We start from the raw sequence: 12,934 nt of genomic DNA, 5'->3' as shown, positions 1-12,934 counted from the left end.
CTTCTGGTTATCAGAAGCAATCAGAATGCAATGAGATATGCAAGATAAAAAGAAATTGCTCATTCTCTGCAATTCTACAGAACCCATACACTTACCTTGAAACTTTCAGTGAGAGCAAGGAAAATAGCCCCAACGAGATTTTATAGAATCTGGTATGCAGATGCTCTGGATTCTTCCTCTTTCTTCGGTCAAAGCATTTTTGGCCAACCTTCTTTGGCAAAGCATTGTTTGGCAGACTTACCTAAAGACATAATTGTCCTTTGATTTGACTAGATATAATTAGAAATTTTTTATATCTTACCAACTATGTGGCTATAGCTACTATAAATAATTTGACAAGACAATTAAGGAGGGAATCTCGGTCAGTTAAGGCACTTAGAGAACTTGGATGCAGGACTTACGGATTATGCTGACATATTCTGGGTCACTTTCTGATCCATCCAAGAGAGATTGGTATACAGTGCTGCAACAATTTAAACTATACAATGCAGGTGGCAGCATTTATCTTCTTCACATGATGTTGTTAGGTTTATAAAGAAATACTTGAAAAATAACTGTATACCAAAACCTACAATTCATTGTGACTAAAACCAAGGTGTTTTTCTTGAAAATAGAAAACCAGAAACCTAATGTAGCTCAGATTCCTGCAGGGACAATATATCAGCTCTTGAAATGCTCATGTACAGAGTGCTTGAGATGATTTCCAGGGTCGTGAGATAAATACAGATGCTGATGGATATAAAGATAATATAAAGATAAATATAAAGGTACATTATATTTAAAAGATATTAAATTTCCCAGAAAGGTGAGGTATCTAAAGACATTCTGCATGTCCCTAACAATGAACAAGGAGTTGGAAATTGTTGTGGTATCTACTATATAACATATAAGAACAAAAGGTACCTTCTGATTTTAACAGCTAAAAATCACAGCATCCCCATGTCTGTAAAAAAGGAAGTGTTTTCAGTTGAGCAAAAAGGTGAAATTCCTGATTTACAGAGTTCAGCCGGAGGAAATATGTAACAACTCTTACCTGAGCTGCTTTAAGTTGTGTCAGATCTAAACACATTCTTCTGGTCATTGGCATTTGGGTTATTAAAAGAGCTCAGTGGATAACATGGGGGCAGAGTTAGAAAAATGGTGCATCAATCTGATGTAATATCCAGCATCAGGCAATGTCCTGTGCTTGTAAAGCCCATTCCAAGGAGGGCTGCAGCACTGCAGTGCCCACTTTTTTGGAGCCCAAACCCAGAGCTCACTGCTCAGCTCCATGCTCAGGACATGGGAAGGCTGATGGAAACACTCTGCACCTTGCCCAGGAGGACCCCAGAGCCAGCCAGTGGGGAATGGTGAGCGCAGGGGTGCATCTGAAGTCCTGCCTCTCTGGGGACCAGGCACCAAGGGGTGCTGGCGGGGGCACCTCCCTCCAGCGGGACCCAGAGCGCAACTGTGCTCCCCAGCATGGGGCCAGCAGACGTTGCTCTGAGGGGCTCTTGCAGCTGAGTCCCCGGCGTGCTGGGGTGCCACGTGGTGTCCAGCAGCCCAGTGGCTATCGGTCCTGGCTGAGGAGGGGACAGAAAGGTCTTGGCAGCTCAGAGCCCGGGGTTAAGAAGACCATGCAAGAAGAGCAAGGGATGGCTGAGGCCTCTCCCATGTTGTGACAGCTGGGGGCTTTCTCCCCTCAGCTTGGGGACTGAAAATCTTTGACTTCCCAGTGGCCAACGACAAAGCCAATCTTCTCAATAGACCTCTTCTGGGGTTTTGCTGTTGTGTTGTCTAGGATGTTGACCCAGCTGTGTAACAAGCAGGAGTGAGGCACATGGCCAGGCAGCTCTGGGCATGCAGTCAGCCGAGGGAACGTCTAGTTTGAAAGGGAAGCAGCCAGTGAGTTGAGGTGTCTCCAGGTGTGGACAGTCACTCAGCAGTGCTTTTAGGATGGAGGGCTTGGGTATAGGAGCTGCTCTGCCCACATAAGCTAGTGTTAGAAACTAAAACATTTTTTGAAAGTGATCTTAGAGTCAGAGAATGGTAACGTTTCCTATGAGACAGCCCATAAAATGGAAAAAGAGGGATTTTTCCTCACTTGCCCATCTCTGTAACTCCTTCCCCACTGCCTAAACAACACAGTAGGTCATCAAACGGAGGTTTTAGATCAGCTAGTCAATAGGGCTATGAAGTATCAAAGACAATATAACTAGTACTAAGAGCTCTACAGGACTAAAAGGAAGGACCATGCAAGTAACATGGTCTACTTCGTTGAGCAGACTAGCCCACAGAGAATGAACATACATGTTTTAAAATCCAGGCTGTCAGATGGGGAACTGCATGGTTCACTCTTCTGGAGCTGTGCATAAGCAGATCCAAAACCTTCAGTAGCTTCTTGGAGACAACAACTCTGTTACTGACAGTACTACAACTTGGACCAATTAATGTTTTTACTTTCACATCCTGCCTTAGCTTGCAGAAGACTTTCAGAAAGGCTAGCCTTAACATAAGTTCAGAGTTCCCAAATGTACAATTAGGAATTTGCAGAAATAGTTTAGTTCCTAAGTATCCTGAAAAGAAGAAGTAGTGTTTCTTCTTCATGAGCAAGCTTAACCTTGTTGTCTATAAAGTATGGCTATGAGGACTTCACTATGCATTTTTTACTTAAATAAAATGAAGACATCAAAGCTGTCCATGTTTTGCCTAGACAAGAGATAATCAGCAGAAGAAGTATAATTGAAAATGGACAGATGCGTGCCAGAGGAGAAAAACGCAACTGAAACAAGTTTGGGTTTTTTTTAATATGTGAGTTCTTGCTCTAAAATATCTAAGTATTACCAGGGAAGAAAGGAGGCGTGTAGAAAGGTTATTCTCTGTTCCTTTACAAGCAGGAGAAGCATCTCTTATCTCCTGCAGGAAGGACCTGAGCAGTGTTGGAACAATCACCAGTATGTAAGAGCATATTTCCAGGGATTGTAGTTGGTTGTGAGCAGAAGACTCGTGGATCACAGTTGCTATTTTGCATCACGTAGGAACCACACACTGTGTGCATCTAAATTGTCTGGCAACTAGGCTTTGCAAAAAAATAAGTCCATTTGATTTGTGGTTTAAACTTATGATGAGCACTAGAAGTTGAACATGCATTGAGTGAGATGGGTGTAACTTCAGCATAAGACTAAGGAACTAATCAGAAGTAGTGTAAGGGCATCTGCTTGAATGATTTGATGTGAACACATATCAGCAAATTCTTCAGCCCTTTCATCTGTGTCTTGACAGAAATTTTCAGGAACTCACTGAGATACTGTGTTCCTGACACACACCCCAAAAAGTGGATATTTCCTGTCTGTTCTCCTTGCTCTGGGATTACAGGTTGTGAACTCCACCCTCACAGGCAAAGAAGGCCTAGAATCATCTGATTAGGAGACAAAGGAACCTTGCTTACATGGGAGCACTGGGAGATTTCCACAAGAACTGGGCTGGCTTAGAAGTGTCCATCCAGTAAATGGACTACCATCACAGTAGATCTAGAAAGCTGTTAAAATGAAGTGTTTAAGACCCTTCATAGGTCCTACATAGGCAGAAGTCTCTGGAACCAATTGCTAGTAGTGTGCAGAGTGCATATAGGTGAAGATTACTGCTCAAAAAGGAACAAGCTGTTGTTAAATGGGAACTCAACTTTCAACTGAGCTCTTTTTACTGTTTGTTCTCTCAAGCTCTGCTTTATAACTGAGAGTTTAAAATATCATGGCAAGAAATTGGTATTAAAACACATTTAGGAAGATTCAAAAAAATTTCCAAAATTCATCATATGATTGCAATCATAGGGGTTTGTCTTTTTCCTTAAATTTCTAATTAAAAAATTTCTTCATGTCCTGGTTTCAGCTGGGATAGAGTTAATTGTCTTCCTAGTAGCTGGTATGATGCTATGTTTTGAGTTCAGTATGCAAAGAATGTTGATAACGCTGATGTTTTCAGTTATTGCTAAGTAGTGTTTAGTCTAAAGTCAAGGATTTTTCAGCTTCTTATGCCCAGGCAGCGAGAAAGCTGGAAGGGCACAAGAAGTTGACACAGGACAGAGCCAGGGCAGCTGACTCAAAGTGGCCAATGGGGTACTCCATACCATGTGATGTCACATCTAGTATAGAAAATGGGGGGAGTGGGGGCGGGGAATCGCCGCTTGGGGACTAGCTGGGTGTCAATCGGCGGGTGGTGAGCAATTGCACCGCGCATCATTTGTATATTCCAATCCTTTTATTATTACTGTTGTCATTTTATTAGTGTTATCATTATCATTATTAGTTTCTTCTTTTCTGTTCTATTAAACTGTTCTTATCTCAACCCACGAGTTTTACTTCTTTTCCCGATTTTCTCCCCCATCCCACTGGGGGGGGGAGTCAGTGAGCAGCTGCGTGGTGCTTAGTTGTTTGCTGGGGTTAAACCACGACACTTCAAAAGCGTACCCATCTTTGAGGTGTCCTTACAGACTACACCTAGTGCACTTGTCTATTTTTCTGTTAGTTGGGTTGTACAATTAAGGTGATTGCTAATTTATCAGGCACATCAAGGATATAGATGTTCAACAGGGTTGAACAGTAAACTGCTAAGTGCTTGGCATTAAAAAATTCAGTGCCAACAAAATGAATGTCAGTGTAAATTCAGTAAGTCCTGCTGGAGCGAAGAGTAATTAAAGGCTTTTGCTAATTGTGAAGATAAATAAGACATATTTAACATTTAACATTTCATTTGAAAACTGTAATATCATACAATATTCTTTTTCCAGTTCTCATCAACCAAAATTTCCCTGCTTTTCCACAGATGCTGTTAAGATGCATATATTTTAAGCAAGAAAAAATGATTGACATCAATGGCAGCTGTGACAGAGCATGTGATGTCGATCACAAGATAGACATGAATTCCCAGTACAGATTTAGAAGGAAAGGCCTTTGCCACTTGGATTAGATTTGAAGATGTTGCAAAAAGAAAAGAGATCAGAAGACAATACATGTAAAAGAGACTAAGAGGAAAAAAGTTCATTGCTTCTTTGCCAGTGAGAATGTCTGTGTACGATTATCACTTGTAACCATATCCTCTAACAGTTCTTTCTAGAGACTAATAGTGATATTAATGAAAGCTTGCAGGCAGTCTATCCTTGAAAGCCCATGTTCCATAGGACAGGAAACTCCTGCAAAGAAAATCATAGTGTTTAATCATCTAGCCACTCATATGAGTGTGAAAAGCTTCTGGGCTACACAACATTTGCTTTTCTATCTTTCTGAAATATCTATGAAAGGCAGCTATTTGAATGCTAGCTCTTCATAAAGGATCTGCTGAAAGAAGCAACAATGCCTTAATGCAAAAAGAAAAATTAAATAGATCATGCCCACCACTAACTTTCTCCCAGTACTGTTACTGTCTCTGCAGGGCTGGACTCCACTGCAGGGGAAAGCAAACCACAGCACAATCAAAAAGAGAAGAGGCAGAGTAAGAGCAGTCCCTGGGTACAGAATGTCCTGCTCAGCAATGTGGCGTGGGCAAGGTGCTGCAGTGCTGACATTTCCAATGGAGAAGAGACTCAGGCATGCTGAAAATAGAACCATCTTGAGAAAGAGATGAGGCAGCTGCCTCAGTCTCTGCCAGCCCTTAAGATATGACTTCTCCTCCATCAGGCTCTGTGTTAGCAGACAGAGAGAGAGAGAGAATACATAGCAACACACCATAGTCAAAGTGAAAATATGTACATAGACACAGATTTCCAGCCTACGGCCAGGCAAGATCTCACAATGAGTTTTACATTTAGATTTGCATTGTGAACTGGAGATTTGCATTTATAACATTCCTGTGTGGAAGGAAATTTCACAGCCTGGAAGTGTGCTACCTTCTTCATTAACTTTATCTATGAGTTTAATGGGATCATTAGTGGAAGAAACCTCATGGCTCTTGTTCAGGTGTCAGAACCTCCTACCAAAAATAAACCTAGGAAAAGAGTGATCGCAGGCCCCAGGTCTTCATATACTACTCATCCATTCTGATTTACAACTTGAAAGAAGTGATTGAAGAGGAACACTGCTGATTTCTTGCATTCAGCTAAGAAGGTCTTTGCATCTTCTCTAGGTTAAATCTTACTATAAACAGGTTGTTCTGTGGCAGCTGGCAAATTCCAGAAGAGTAGAGAATAAATTGTGAGGTCCCATTTCTTCTTTCATTGTGGTGCAGCAGTGAAATTCTGTGCAATTTATAATTCTTATATGCTCATCAAATACCTTTAGCAGTCTCACTAGCTTCCACTTTTTAACTAGGTTTTCCAGTACAGTCCCAACAATTTCAGACATCTTGGAGAGATTTGTTTATCCACTAGGGCATCTGCTCAGTGGGCAGTAAATTAGGAAGTCCTAGAATATAGGTTCATTCCAGCATAAAGGAACTTTCAAAAGTTAGGTAGCATCATGCCTTGTACTGAGAAATTGTGACTCCTGAGTTCTGTCATGCAACTTTTCCTGAAGATTGGCTGCTGTGGCATTTATTTCTTACTGGTTGTATCTTTGGAGAGAATTCATTCAAGTCAATAAGCATTAGTAGATCCCAACATAACACTGATTGTACTTATACGATGAACATACATGTCCTCTGATCTATGCCTTGCAAGATTTTATTGCTTACACAGTGGCATGGTATGGGATAGATGCAGGTAGAAAGAGATTTGGGGGATAACAAGATGCATTGCAGAGTGAAATTGGTTATAGAGGAGTACATTACTACTGCCACTAGATGAAGATTAAAAGCATGACTCCAAGTGATCTACTTATCTCCCACTCAGCGTGAAGCTCACAGGATAAAGCAAACAACCCCTGCTAGTGAGCTCTGGGAGGTTGGAGAGAGCTCAGAACTGCTCAGCTTCTGCTCTGGTAGGAAACCTCCTCCTGTGGATCGATGGCCTGGAGAGCAGGCTCAGGTGCCTACACAGATAGCAGTGTCTCCTGTGCCTGGGGACAGGTCATTTCACCTGCTCCTCCTCAGGTGATCGGGGTCCCTGATGCCCTGACCAGGAACTGAGAGGTACTCAGGGCCATGGGAGGAACCAGGAATGTCTGCATGGATGTGCTGCTTTCTGACAGATCATGGACCTGCATGAACTAAGCACAGGTGCAGCTGGGAGAGCAAAGGTGCAGTGCATGTGTGCCTGTCCCACCCTGTGTGTGGGCAGGGAAAGGGCTAGCATGTAGTGTGAGGGACATCCCACCAAGGAGAGGTCGTGGTCAGGTGAGTGAGGACAAGAAGAATGAGACATACTGATCAGTGGGGAAACTGAGGTGGGGTAATGCAGGATAGGGGATGTAAAGACAGGAAGAAGAAATGAGTAAGGAGCCTCTATGGAGGGACAGGCGGTGGAGAGAGAAGGTGCAGTAATGTGGGTGCACGGTATATGAGATGATACAGCAAAAGTTTTGCTGGAATGGAAGGGGCTTGAGCTAATCTCAGCTGTTGCACGTATAGGAATCCAAGAGGCAAACTCATTACAGCATCATTCATTTCAGAATGGAGTGGAGCGTTCTTTAATTGCTGAATAACAGTCTTCTCTTTACCATTTTTTTCAGTCTCAAAGAGCAAAAATCCCAAGAGGAGCTGTGTCCTTTGGAGATGAAAGTTGAGAATTGTGATGAAATCCTGTCCCCTTTCATGCAGATTTGCAAGACTGCTGCAGCCCCACACTTCTTACACACACAACACTTTGGAGGACAATGTGTTCTGTATTAATGATATGTGGGAGTGCAGTGCAGTGCAGTCTGTGCAGTCCCACCCGGTGAGAACTTGTCCTGGCACCTAACTTCATTGCAATAAAGTCAAAAAGCAGTTCAGGGAAATGAGAAATCCTTGCTGAAACTCAGTCTGTCTTTCTGTGAAATGTCATTTTTCCACTGGCTTTCTGCATAACATTTTCTTATTTCAGTGTTTCTTTGTGACTCCCTCACTGAGAGACTGGACTCCAAGAGCTTTCTGCAGAGAAAATGCAGCCAACAGTGCTTTCTTATCATGCCATAACTACATTCATTGTCTTATATGTATACAAACAGAATCATATTCGGACCATGTGTTTGGAAGGTTGTTGTCCACGTTGCATGGTTGGAAATGTCATCATCTCATACCACTATCAGAATACCACAAATTCCAGAAAATCTTGCTGAAGGTGAATGGCAGATCTGAGGGAAGCAACACCAGAACAGTCCTGACTTCTGAACAGCACAGGGCACTGCTGATTGGCAGGTCATGATTCATTCCCTCCCCACTTCTCTGGAGAGCCATGTTAGAGAAGGAGCTGTGTCTGGGCTGCCTGTGGTGTCACTGGACACCCACATCTCATGCTCATACTATTCAAATGTGCCCATTGCAAGAAACAGCTAGGTTTCCATAGCAGAAGTACACGGTAAGTGTAAGGTCTGTGTCTAATACTGTTAAATTCCTTTGCTAAGAGTGCTCAAAATATATTCGTGTTCTAATATATGCTTATGGAAAACAACACTGGAAGGTTTATCACTAAAAAATTGTAACAGCTGATCTTTACTGATGCCTTTCATGTTAGGATGTTGCTTCTTTTCATAGGCTAACTGCAGTTCTTCCCTACACATGGCAGCATAAATTTATGCCACTGATTTTGTACCTTGTCCCTTTTACTAAAACAGTATAATCAAATAATAACTTGTAAATTTTGCTGAGGTGTCAAGAGTACCTCTGACAGAACCTCTGCTAATCTCAGAGGAGAAAGGACCTGGGCAGCCAGAAGAAGAACCTCGTTAGACCAACAGTTACAGATGAGAGGCCTAGGTCTTTCATTTTTAAAAAAAAAAAAAAGTCAGAGTAAGAAAGCATGTAATAAAAAATTCTCCCTGCCCTTTCTGTCCTTCTGGAGCAGGTCCTTTTCTCCAGTATTAGTTTCAGCTGTGGAATTTTTAGCTGTCTGGGTTCAGCAAGCTCTGCAAACCTTTCCCTTCTTTTGGTCATCCTTCTAGCTGATACTTTTGAGACCTGACTGTGTGCCTGCCCCCTTCTATTCTGAGCAGTCTGCTGCAGGCCCCTATGTTCAGATCTCTTTCTTGTACCTCTGTTCATCCCTTCACTCTGGAAGTTAGCTCTCATCTTCCTGTCCTGTTTAAGTGCTACCAGATAAGGGCCAGTCTTCCCTTCAGAAGACTTCACCTGAACCACAGTGAAGCAGGCAGGACAAGGCTTTCCCATCTCCTCCCCAGTCACAGTCTTTTAACAAAATACAACTCCATTGATTGCAGGGTTCAAGAGAACTAATCAAAACCTATTGTTAAGCTGAGGATAGCAATCAGTTTCAAGTTTTTGGCAATACATTACAGTCATGTACAGCCTGTAGTCTCCAGAAATCAAACACAAAATTGGGCATTACAATCAGACTTTATAAGTAAAACATTTAGACTACTCGCTCTCTGTGAGAACTTTCAAGGACATCTAACTGGAACATCATCTGTTGTTCTTTCTTCATCATATTCTATGATTATTTTTAGACCCCAAAGTGGCCATCCCACACTGCAGTTCTGTTAGGCAGGAACTTACCACTTGAGAAGGTTATTTGATTTCCATTGAAGGAAACAAGAGGCCTAGGTTTCAGTGTAAAACATTAACCACAGAACACTTTGAATAAATAGCAAGACAAAAGCATACAGCACTCTTCTGTTCTATACAGAGGGATCAGCTTCCATTATGACCAGAGATTCCAGAGTTAAATTTTACACATCCCCATTGCTTTACTCTGGGTCACACTTCCTCTAAAGGTGGATAGTCCAGGAGTTCTCCACAGATTGACTAATGTTTCATTCTCTTCTGTGAAGTGGGTAAAACACAGGGTTTGGTCACTGGATCTTGATAAAATACTGGTCATCTGTTCAGAAAATCAAGTGATTTCCAGATGATGTGTGAATATATTGTGATGAGATGTATGAGATGTTTCCTTGAGAAATCCATACTTCATAGCACAAAATACCCTTTCTCCAAACTTTCTATTTAATTCCTTTGCGTCCCAAGCACTTTCAGATCTAAAGGCTCTCTATGTAAGTAAAGCAAAAACTCTCAAGATTTGAACATTTTAAATCATTCTTTCCATTCTGGTTATAGAAATATCTTAGTTTCAGTAGACTGAACTCAGAAAAAAAACCCTAATCTAAATGCTACATCTGGAATACATACACATTTCTTCTTGTTGCCAAAATAGGTTAACACATGGATTTAGGAAATGGACTTAACACCCAGAGGGTTACTAAAATAATTTATCTTGGGAATGAGTGCTAGGATATGACAAGTCTTTAGCTAAAGGAATCAAATTATCAACATGCAACAAAATCAGTTGTCTCATAATGCTAAATTGCTCAGAAAATGCAAAGATAATCACCCAAGTTTCTTGTTAAAAATGAGAAAGATGTTCAGTATTTTTTACTGCTTAATGTTCATTTTTACACTAATCTTGAAGAAAATTCCTGATAGGATTTGCAGCTTGCAAATGCTGTTCTCAGCTATGCTGTTAATATTTATAAAACATGCCAAGAGTGATCTTTGTGCCTGTGGATCCTTAATGAACAGACTGATAAGGAATGTGTAGCCTCATACTGAAGATCTCTGGGTAAAATAAGACCTCTCAGGAATGTTGGCATGAGACAAGGAGAAATGCTGGAACACTAATTCTCTGGTGCAAAGCTTCTTATTCTGACACTTCTGCTAAGATGTGGCTGGGCACTGGATCCTGGAGATGGTAAGGACACTTTTCACATGAAAAGTTCTTTTTATTCTACTGAAAGGTGGGCGTTGTGTTGAATTAAATGGAATATGATGAGTGCTTTCTCTGCTCCTGGCACAGGGTATCTAGTCTGGGTAATTGTTTGTGGTTTATCTGGGTAAGACATGTCCTTCAGGGATTTGAGCTATCATTCCTGATGAGCAGTGGTAGAAAGGATGGAGTAGAAAAGGAGTTGGGGATTATTTCTAGGGAAAAACCAGTGATGAACCTAACAAATAAAAGACTAACCTGTTAATCTTTAAGGTACATTGTGCCAGTTACTGGTTTGGCTATTGCAAAGATAAAACACAAGCGAGCTACCCTTTGTGTCTGTTGCTCTTCAGAATCTCCTTGTATCTCAGGCTAGCTATGAACGGACTGAGGTGGCCTTGCTATCTTCTGATCCTTTTCCTTTGTTTGGAGAATAATTTCTGCAATGCTTGATACAGTTATTATTTGACCCCACAGCAGGGAAAAAAGAAGTGACTTCTACTTGGGAAGTTTCAACAGTAGACTTTAAACACAGGAATGTCTTTACTTTGCTCTAATAACACCTAAGTAGCTGCCCACTGAGTAAAAGTAACAGTCTTGCAAAGAAAAGTGAAGAGGGAGAGCAAAATCAGCTAGAGATCAGAGGCAGTTAACACACAGCACTTTTAGATTTAAAGAGGAACAGCTCTTGAGTGTACATGAGATTTCTATGGTTACTCAAATTCCTCCTATCCCCACAGCAAATGTCAGAGAAAGATATGCAAGCAGTAGGTCCTGGCTGAGGAGGTGACATTCAGGATGCCCTTTCCACCACATGCCAGAGCAGCCGAACAGCTTCAGTTACAGAACAGGTGAGTGGGGTGGACAGGAGAGGCTCTGACAGCAATGGAAGGGGAAGGAAAAGGCAAAAAGAGTTGGAGAATGGCATGAAAGGAGAAGAAATGAGGACAGCAATATAAACTAAAATTACTAGACACTTGATTAATTGGCTTGTTTCTCTGCTGACAGTACACCTGTGAGAGAAGCAGGAGAGGCTACACTATGGAGATAGATTTGTTTAGATTTTCACAACTAGCTTTTTGTTGCTATAAGTGGATGTTACAATTATATCCAAAATTTTTACCGACTTTCTTCATAAAACAAGAAAGACTTCTGAACATTACAACTATTTAAATTACACAAGGCATTCTCAAGTGCAGAAAGAGTTTGTAGTATTGATACCGTATGAGATGTTTTCTATTGGTAATTCCCATATTCATTATTTACATTAAAAAAAGAGGATTCTCAAAACTTGCTTTCAGTTTGGAGAATAATAGGATAACACCTCTCACTTGAGGACAGGATGTATTGCTGTTCATGCAAAATTAGCCTATTTTAATATTAGCCTAACCAGCTAAATGTGCAATGATCACTTCATTCTGTTACTGCCATGCCAGGTGGCACAGATCTGTTTCTTCAGCTCCCTGACAAATCCCTCCAGTTGACCATATATTCCTGAAGCAGGGTGCCTTGTAGGCTCTCAGAGCAGAGCCATCCCATGACCCCACACTGCTGTTTGCTTCACATGTTTTGGACTTTAACTGTTTGGGCTCCGATTCCAAAGACTTCATGTGTGTTGAACTGTATTTCTCCCAGCAGCACCATGCTGATGTCAGGGCTGTGCTGTTGGCATGGTACAGCCAGGCAGGTGCCTATCCTGTGGGAGGTGTAAGAGCACTGTCGTGAGACCTGAGCAACAAAGGTCAGGTGCTAGGTGATTTCCTCCTTGTCTGGGGTGTGATGGAGAACTCACAGTGTGAAGTGTTGAATTTTACTTTATTGACAAAGAGTGCCTGAGGGGAAATGTTTTCAACCATTTATGCTACTAGTACTGGAACACTGCTTTTGTGCTGCAGAGATCCTCTGCCAATCCCCTGCCACCATATGGGACAGAAGCTCTGTTTGAGCCCATTAACTGCATCTACTTCAAACTTTTCTCTGAGACGTCTTTCTTTATGGCCATTATGAACCAACATTTTTTTCAGGACCTTTGCATTAGTACTGAGTAGATGACAGAGACCTTAACTCTAAAAATAGCGCATCAGTGCAAAGCAACCCCTGACCTCCACACATAGCAGATAGTCACAAGTCAAGAAAAAGAAAACTTTAGTTTGTCACCGGTATTCTACATGT

The 12,934-nt window shown here is 41.6% G+C and overlaps 1 long non-coding RNA gene across 5 annotated transcripts in view; it reads left to right on the top strand.

Annotated features, from left to right (window-relative positions):
* Positions 1-10,618: 10,618 nt before the first annotated feature.
* LOC128150612 (uncharacterized) overlaps positions 10,619-12,934 on the top strand; it is a 79,360-nt gene continuing 77,044 nt past the window's right edge. For all 5 annotated transcript variants that reach the window (XR_008238118.1, XR_008238116.1, XR_008238113.1 and 2 more), the window contains exons 1-2: positions 10,619-10,747; positions 11,503-11,613. This is a non-coding gene — a long non-coding RNA (uncharacterized LOC128150612). The remainder of the gene's footprint in view (positions 10,748-11,502; positions 11,614-12,934) is intronic.

Source organism: Harpia harpyja, chromosome 14, assembly GCF_026419915.1.
Source record: "Harpia harpyja isolate bHarHar1 chromosome 14, bHarHar1 primary haplotype, whole genome shotgun sequence".
Lineage (NCBI taxonomy): Eukaryota > Metazoa > Chordata > Aves > Accipitriformes > Accipitridae > Harpia > Harpia harpyja.
The sequence above is the reverse complement of the archived record's forward strand: the minus strand, read 5'-3'. Positions and strand labels throughout refer to the sequence as shown.